We start from the raw sequence: 7,539 nt of genomic DNA on the forward strand, positions 1-7,539 counted from the left end.
AAAAAAAAAAAAAAAAAAAAAATCAGCCTCTTTGAGCTGGTATATGGGCACCTCTATAACACAATCCAAACTCTAATAAACCAGATGCCTCCGGTACCCCCAATAGATTTAGGAGCCAGTGATGTGTGTGACACTAGAGCTATGTATGTTCAAGAAAACTTGCCATCTCTGCAGTTGTATTGTCTTCTCTATACAGGCATGCTCACCTCCAAGACTGCTCCCCACCTGAAGTCCTGTATACTCTATCCAGCCTGAAAACTGGGTCCCTGTCAAATAATGGACATCAGAACCGCTACAGGAGAAATGGGCAGGATCATTTGAGGTGCTTCTTGAAACTCCAACTACGGTCAAGATCAAAGGCCTCAGCTTCTGGATTCATCATACCAAGATGAAGAAAAATCCTCCATCAGATCCTGAAGAGCAAAGTCAATAAAACTATAAAAACTTGACTGGTACCGCCATGGAAGATCTGAGGTAGCTGTCTTCCTCCTACTACCTTATGCACTCTGCTGAAATTTTAGGTGTACTTTTTGTTATTTTACTGACAGTAAGTTTTGTATTAGCTTTCAACTGTGCTATTCCTATAACAGGCTATAAATATGTTTATTGATGGGATTAAATAAGATGCTTTTTATTACTTTAAAAAAAAAAAAAAAGGGCAGAAGACATGAACAGACACTTCACCAAGGAGGTTATTCAGGTAGCCAACAAACACATGAAGAAATGCTCACAATTATTAGCCATTAGAGATGCAAATCAAAACAACAATGAGATACCATCTTGCTCCAGCACTAGTAGCAAAGTTCAACAAGACAGAAAATAACAAATGCTGGCGAGGATGTGGAGAGATTGGGACTCTCATACACTGCTGGTGGGACTATAAAATGGTACAACCACTGTGGAAAGCAGTATGGCAATTCCTTAAAAAGTTGGAAATAGAAATACCATTTGATCTCGCCATTCCATTGTTGTGTTGTTATGTGCAGTTGAGTTGGCCCTGACTCATAGCAACCCCTCCTTGGGTTGCCGAGGCAGTATCACTACGGAAGTAGATTGCCCAGTCTTCCTTCCGAGGAGTGGCTGATGGGTTTGAAGCGCCAGCCTTCTGGTTAGCAGTCAAGTGCCTTAGGCATAATGCAACAACAGGAATGTTACCAGAACCATTCCGTTACTAGGTATATATCCTAAAGAAGTGAGAGCCATGACAAGAACAGACATATGCACACCCATGTTCATCACAGAACTATTTACAATAACCAAAAGATGGAAACAACCTAGGTGTCCATCAACTGAGGAATGGATAACCAAACTTTGGTACATACACATAATGGAATACTATGCAACCCTAAAAGAAAACCTACAATCTGCAAAACACTGCATAACGTGGATGAACTTGGAGGACATTATGCTGAGTGATATAAGTCAATCACATAATGACAAATATTGTATCAGTCCGTTATTGTAAAAATCAAGGAAAGGTTTATCTATGGAAAGAAATTTTCTTTGTTGGTTATCAGGAGTGGGACAGGAAGGGAGGGAACACTGTTAAATAGGTGGAGATAAGTATTGATTTGGGTAAAGAGAAGAGCAATATACCAAATGTGAGTGCTAAATATGGTGTTACTGAGAACGAGGAAGACATAGACAGGTACATGGGAGGTACAGACAATACAGGGTATACAGGTGGATAGATGGATGGACAGGCTGAACTGTTAGGTATGTCTGTGAAGCAGGGAGTGTACCCAAGACCATGGATAGGGTTGGCAGAAAATGGTCCTAGAAGTGTATTTGTATGATCTGAATTCCCAGGTACATAGTAGAGCTGACAAGGACGAAGTTGTCATCACTTCTTGGTCACAGCCAACTACCCAGAGTAGTTGAACCTGTGGGCTCAAGACCACAGTCAAAGGGGACATCAAGTTCAATTGGTATAACATGCTACACAAAACATTGTTCCACCTCCTACTTTGGAGGGTAGCAACTGGTATCTTAAAAGCTTTCAAGCAGCCGTCTGGATGAAACAATGGGTCTCTCCTCATCCAGAGCAAAGAAGAATGAAGAAAACCAAAGATTCATGGAAAGAATTAGTCCTAGCAACTAGTACACCATGCGATCTGCAGCCTATATGACTGTGAGACCGGGGGAGCTAGATGGTGCCTGGCTGCCACTGCCAACCACTTGGAGGGGGATCTATGTAGGAGATCCTAGATAGAGAGGGAGAACAATGTGGAACAAAACTCAAAATCATTTGGGGAAAATAAAGGGGGGGAAGGGACCAGCTTTGCTAGCCTGATAGAGCCTGGTGGCACCACTGAGACTATGGCCTCTAGCTGCCCTTCAGGTCTGGAATTGAACCCACACCTGTGACTTCCACCCAAACAAAAGATAGGCATATGAGGTGAACATTTACCCGAGGTAGATACACTCCTTGGAGAGAACAATCATGGGAGAAAGAAGGGCTGTTTATACACAGGTAGACAGCTCAGGGGGCAGGAGTGCTTGTAGGGATGGACACAGGGAAGAGGAAACTATGGGGAGGAAGTGGGAAGAGAGCTGTTGTACTGTGGTAAATTGTAGTCAATGTCATGAGACAAAGTGTACGTGAACTTGTTCTGTAAATTTTCACCCAAATCGCAACTAAACTTAAAAAAAAAAAAAAATTTAAAAAAAGGGGGGGGGAAAAAAACCTCTATGGAGCAGTTCTACTCTGTACCTATGGGGTTGCCATGAAATGGAATCAACCTGACAGTAACTAATAACAACTACAAAATTCAAAATTATGTATATACCTCGCATTATATTTCCATCGAACAACACTGCTACAGACAAGGTTACGTCATCGGAGTTTCTGGATAGAAGCTGTTGCTGCTGTTAAACCAGAATCCAAACACACTGCCATTGAGTCTGATCTGACTCATAGCAACCTTTCCTCGGGGTTTCCGAGGCGGTATCTCTACGGGTGCCGTCAAGTCGGTTCTGACTCAGACACACTATGTACAACAGAACGAAACTGTTCTGAAACTGCCGGGCCCTGTGCCATCCTCATAACTGCTGCCATGTTTAAGCCTACTACTACAGCCGCCATGTCAATCCCTCTTGTTGAGGGTCTTCCTCTTTTTTGCTGACCCTCTACACTTTACCAAGCATGATGTCCTTCTCCAGGTATCGGTCTCTCCTGGTAAAATGTCCAAAGTGCATGAGATGAGGTCTTGCCATCCTACCTTCTAAGGAACATTCAGTGAGTTGGACTTCTTCCAAGACAGATTTGCTCATTCTTTTGTTCTTTTGGCAGGCCATGGCGTATATTCAATATTCTTACCAACATTTTAATTCAAAGGCATCAATTCTTCAATATTCCTTATTCATTGCCAGATTTTGCATGCATATGAGGCAACTGGGTCAGGCGTATCTTCATCCTTAAAGTGACATATTTGCTTTTTAACACAGTAAAGAGATCTTTTGCAAATGTCTCCAAAAAATAAATGTCATTTGATTTCTTGACTGCTGCTTCCACGGTCACTGAGTGTGATCCAAGTAAAATGAAATCCTTAACAACAATATTTTCACCATTTATTATGATGTTGCTTATTGGTCCAGTTGTGAGGATTTTTGTTTTCTTCATGTTGAATTGTAAGGCAGACTGAAGCTACAGTCTTTATTCACATCAGGAAGTGCTTCAAGTCCTTTCATTTTCAACAAACAAAGTTGTGTCATCTTCATATCCCAGGTTATTAACGAATCTTCCTCTAATCCTGATGCTGCATTCCTCTTCATATATTGCAGCTTCTCAGATTATTTGCTCAACATACAGATCTAGAGAAAGGATATAACCCTGACACCCACCTTTTCTGATTTTAAACCACCCAGTACCTCCTTGCTCTGTTTGAACAACTGCCTCTTGATCCACAGATGCTGCATGAGCACAATGAAGTATTCTGGAATTCCCACTCTCCAAAATGTTATCCGCAATTTGTTATGATCCACACAGCTGAATGCCTTTACATAGTTAATAAAACACAGGTCAACATCTTTCTCGTATTCTCTACTTTCAACCAAGATCCATCTGACATTAGCAATGATATCCCTTGTTCTACGTTCTCTTCTAAATCTGGCTTGAATTTTTGGCAGTTCTTTGTTGATGTATTGCTACAACCATTTCTTAATTATCTTTAGCTTAATTTTACTGTATGTAATATTAATGATCTTGTTTGATAATTTGCATATTCTGTTGGATCACCTTTCACTGGAATGGGCACAAATATGGATCTCTTCCAGTCAGTTGGCCAGGGAGCTGTCTTCCAAGTTTCTTGGCATAGATAAGTGAGTGCTTCCAGCATATTTCACTGATTTGCTGAAACATCTCAATTGGCATTTCATCAACTCCTGGGGCCTTTTTTTGTCACCAATGTCTTCAGTGCCTCGTGGACTTCTTCCTTCAGTACCACATATCTACTTCCTGGATGAATATCAACTAGTTCTTTTTTGGTACGGTGACTGTGTTTTCCTTCCATCTTCTTTTGAGCTTCCTATATCTTTCAATATTTTGCCCTAAGGAATCCTGTAATAGTGCAACTCAAAGCTTGAGTTTTTCTTCAGTTCTTTCAGCTTGAAAAATGCCTAGCATGTTATTCCCTTTTGGTTTCCTAACTCCAAGTCTTTGCACATTTCATTGTAATATTTAACTTTGTCTTCTCAAGCCACCCTTTGAAATCTTCTTTTCAACTCTTTTACTCCATAATTTTTCCCATTCACTTTAGCTATTCTATGTTCAAGGGCAAGTTTCAGAGTCATAGGTAGAAGTAACATAACTAAATCAGTATTTTATAAATGAACCTGGTAACTGTGTAGAGAATGGGCTGGCAGGGGGGGGAAGACTAAAAGTCAAACATGAGTTCCAACAGTTTAAATTATAGGTAATGAGAAAGCAGAACAGACAATTGATAGAAACACAAAGGAAAGGACGAGTACAAAAGACACCTGGGCATGGACTCACTAGGTTTCTGGATTTGGGGAATGAGAAAGAGGACTAATTTAGATGATTCTAGTTGGGAAGGGGGTGGAAATGACTTCAGAAGCCACTGGATTCTATCTTGGGTATGCTGAGTTCCAAGAGCCAGCACATCCTATGGAGCTGTTCTGTCTGAAGTCAGGACCTGGGCCTGCAGAGGAAGACAAGCCAGGGCCAGATCTTTGGGTAGATGAGATGCTCAGGGAGACTGAAGGGTAATAAATGTTAAGGAATAAAGAAGGGACCTTAATTTGGGAATGACATTTCATTTCTAAATTATATCTTACTCCAGGCATCAAATTACAATCTTAGATGTGTTAAATCTAAGTTTAAAAAAAAAAAAGCCAAGTAATCCAGTTAGTCAGAATGATATAATCGCTTTAGAGGTGAACAGAGGTGAAGCTGAAAAGGTGAGCTGAATTACAATACCTGGAAAGGCCTGGAATATCAAAGTAAAGGGTTTATACTGAACATAGAAGCTTTTTCCTTTAATTCACTGTAATCATCTTATGTTTCCATTAATAACATTCTGTCAGCACACATCTAGCTTTAGTGTTTTCTTTGACCCAGAATCCAATTAAAACCATTATTAGATTAGGGTAATGGCTATATATCTGAAATAGCTGAGCACTAAGCTGAGCAAAGACTATGTTGTTGTGCGCCATCGGGTTGATTCCCACTCATAACGGCCATCCCATCAGGACAGAATAGAACTGCCTCCATAGAGTTTTCTAGGAGAACACATTACCAGGTCTTTTACTCCTGTGGAGCTGATGGTGGGTTCAAATTGCCCTTAATCAATGCACCACCAGGGCAGAGAAAGTTCCTTTTTAGTTGTGGTACCATTTAAGTGGAAATATAAGTTTTATGAAATAGGACATAATTGACGAGAAAATATTTGTAATGTTTATGAGCTTTTTACATAGTATTTTATTAAGCTTTTCATAGGCTGATTTTCTAAAATGAAGATTTAGAGAGAAGGGTTACATAGAATCTGCAAAACACCACATAACGTGTATGAACTTGGAGGGGATTATACTGAGTGAAATAAGTCAATCACAGAAGGACAAATATTGCATTAGTCCGTTATTGTAAAAAGTCAAGGAAAGGTTTATATATGGAAGGAAATTTTCTTTGTTGGTTACCAGGTGCAAAAACGGCAAGGAGGCTACATGTTCTGACCTCCTAGAACCCCACAAGAGGAAGACAGAGTCATCATCAATAACCCAAGGCCTATTCCTACAAGGCCAGACATGCTGCCTCCCTCCAGCCCTTTCACCAACCGTTCCTCCCAAAGCACCCACCACCTCTCTCCTGGGTTCGATAATTCACTGCAGTGGCCACACAGAACTCACAGCTTATGGGGTTTATTAGGGAAGCACCACAGGCTACAATTCAGGTTTAAGTAAAATGCACAGTCTCTCTCCCAGCCCACTGTCCCTCAGCCAGCAGTCTCTCACAATCCCTTTCTCGGCAGTGCTGGTCCCTTGGTGTCTCACTCAGCAATGCGTGTCTCTTGTGTCTCTTTCCCAGCAATGCGTGCCTCAGGAGCCCGTGTCTCTTTCAGCAGCAGGTCTTCCTCAACCAGCAGTCAGAGAGAGTTCTGCCTCTAGGAGGGTGGTCAAACTAGCCAATCATAGCATCAGAACTCTAAGCACCTGAGAGAGAGTGGGAACCTCCCAGAACATTGTTTTGTGCCACTCCCAACAGAAATACTCCAGGTGGGCAATCAGGATCTCCTCAGTTGCTAATAGCAATTCCCACCTTAGAGTTTACAAAGACTTATGGGCAGAAAAGCCACACTAAGTAATTTACTACACCGCACCAGGGATGGGAGGGGAGGGGAGGGAACACTGTTAGATAGCGAGAGATAAGTATTGATTTGGGTGAAGAGAAGGGCAATGTTACCAAATGTTGAGTGATCAATATGGTGGCACTGAGGAAGAGGAAGACATAGAGAGGTACTTGGGAGCCACAGACAACAAAGGTGAACCCTTTTGCCAACAAATACATGACGAAATGCTCATGATCATTAGCCATCAGAGAGATCCAAATCAAAACAATGAGATACCATCTCACCCCAACACTAATGGCAAAGTTCAACAAGACAGAAAATGGCAGATGCTGGCGAGGATGTGGAGAGATCGGGACTCATACACTGCCGGTAGGACTATCAAATGATACAACCACTGTGGAAAACAGTATGAAGATTCCTTAAAAAGCTGGAATTAGAAATACCATTTGACCCAGCAATCCCATTACTAGGTATATATCCTAAAGAAGTGAGAGCCAGGACAAGAACATAAAAATGCACACCCATGTTCATCACAGCACTATTTACAATAGCAAAAGGATGGAAACAACCTATGTGCACATCAACAGAAGAATGGGTAACCAAACTGTGGTATACACACACAATGGAATACTATGCAACCCTAAAGAATAATGCAGAATCTGCAAAACACTGCATAACATGGATGAACTTGGAAGACATGCTGAGTGAAATAAAGTCAACCACAGAAAGACAAATA

At 41.2% G+C, this 7,539-nt stretch overlaps 1 protein-coding gene across 1 annotated transcript in view; it reads right to left on the reverse strand.

Annotated features, from left to right (window-relative positions):
- The window catches only part of PPTC7 (protein phosphatase targeting COQ7), a 64,861-nt gene that overhangs the window by 33,082 nt on the left and 24,240 nt on the right, over positions 1-7,539 (reverse strand). The window lies entirely within an intron of this gene.

This window comes from Orycteropus afer, unplaced genomic scaffold (assembly GCF_000298275.1).
Source record: "Orycteropus afer afer isolate SDZICR_OR568_19922 unplaced genomic scaffold, OryAfe1.0 scaffold00048, whole genome shotgun sequence".
NCBI classification, from domain to species: domain Eukaryota; kingdom Metazoa; phylum Chordata; class Mammalia; order Tubulidentata; family Orycteropodidae; genus Orycteropus; species Orycteropus afer.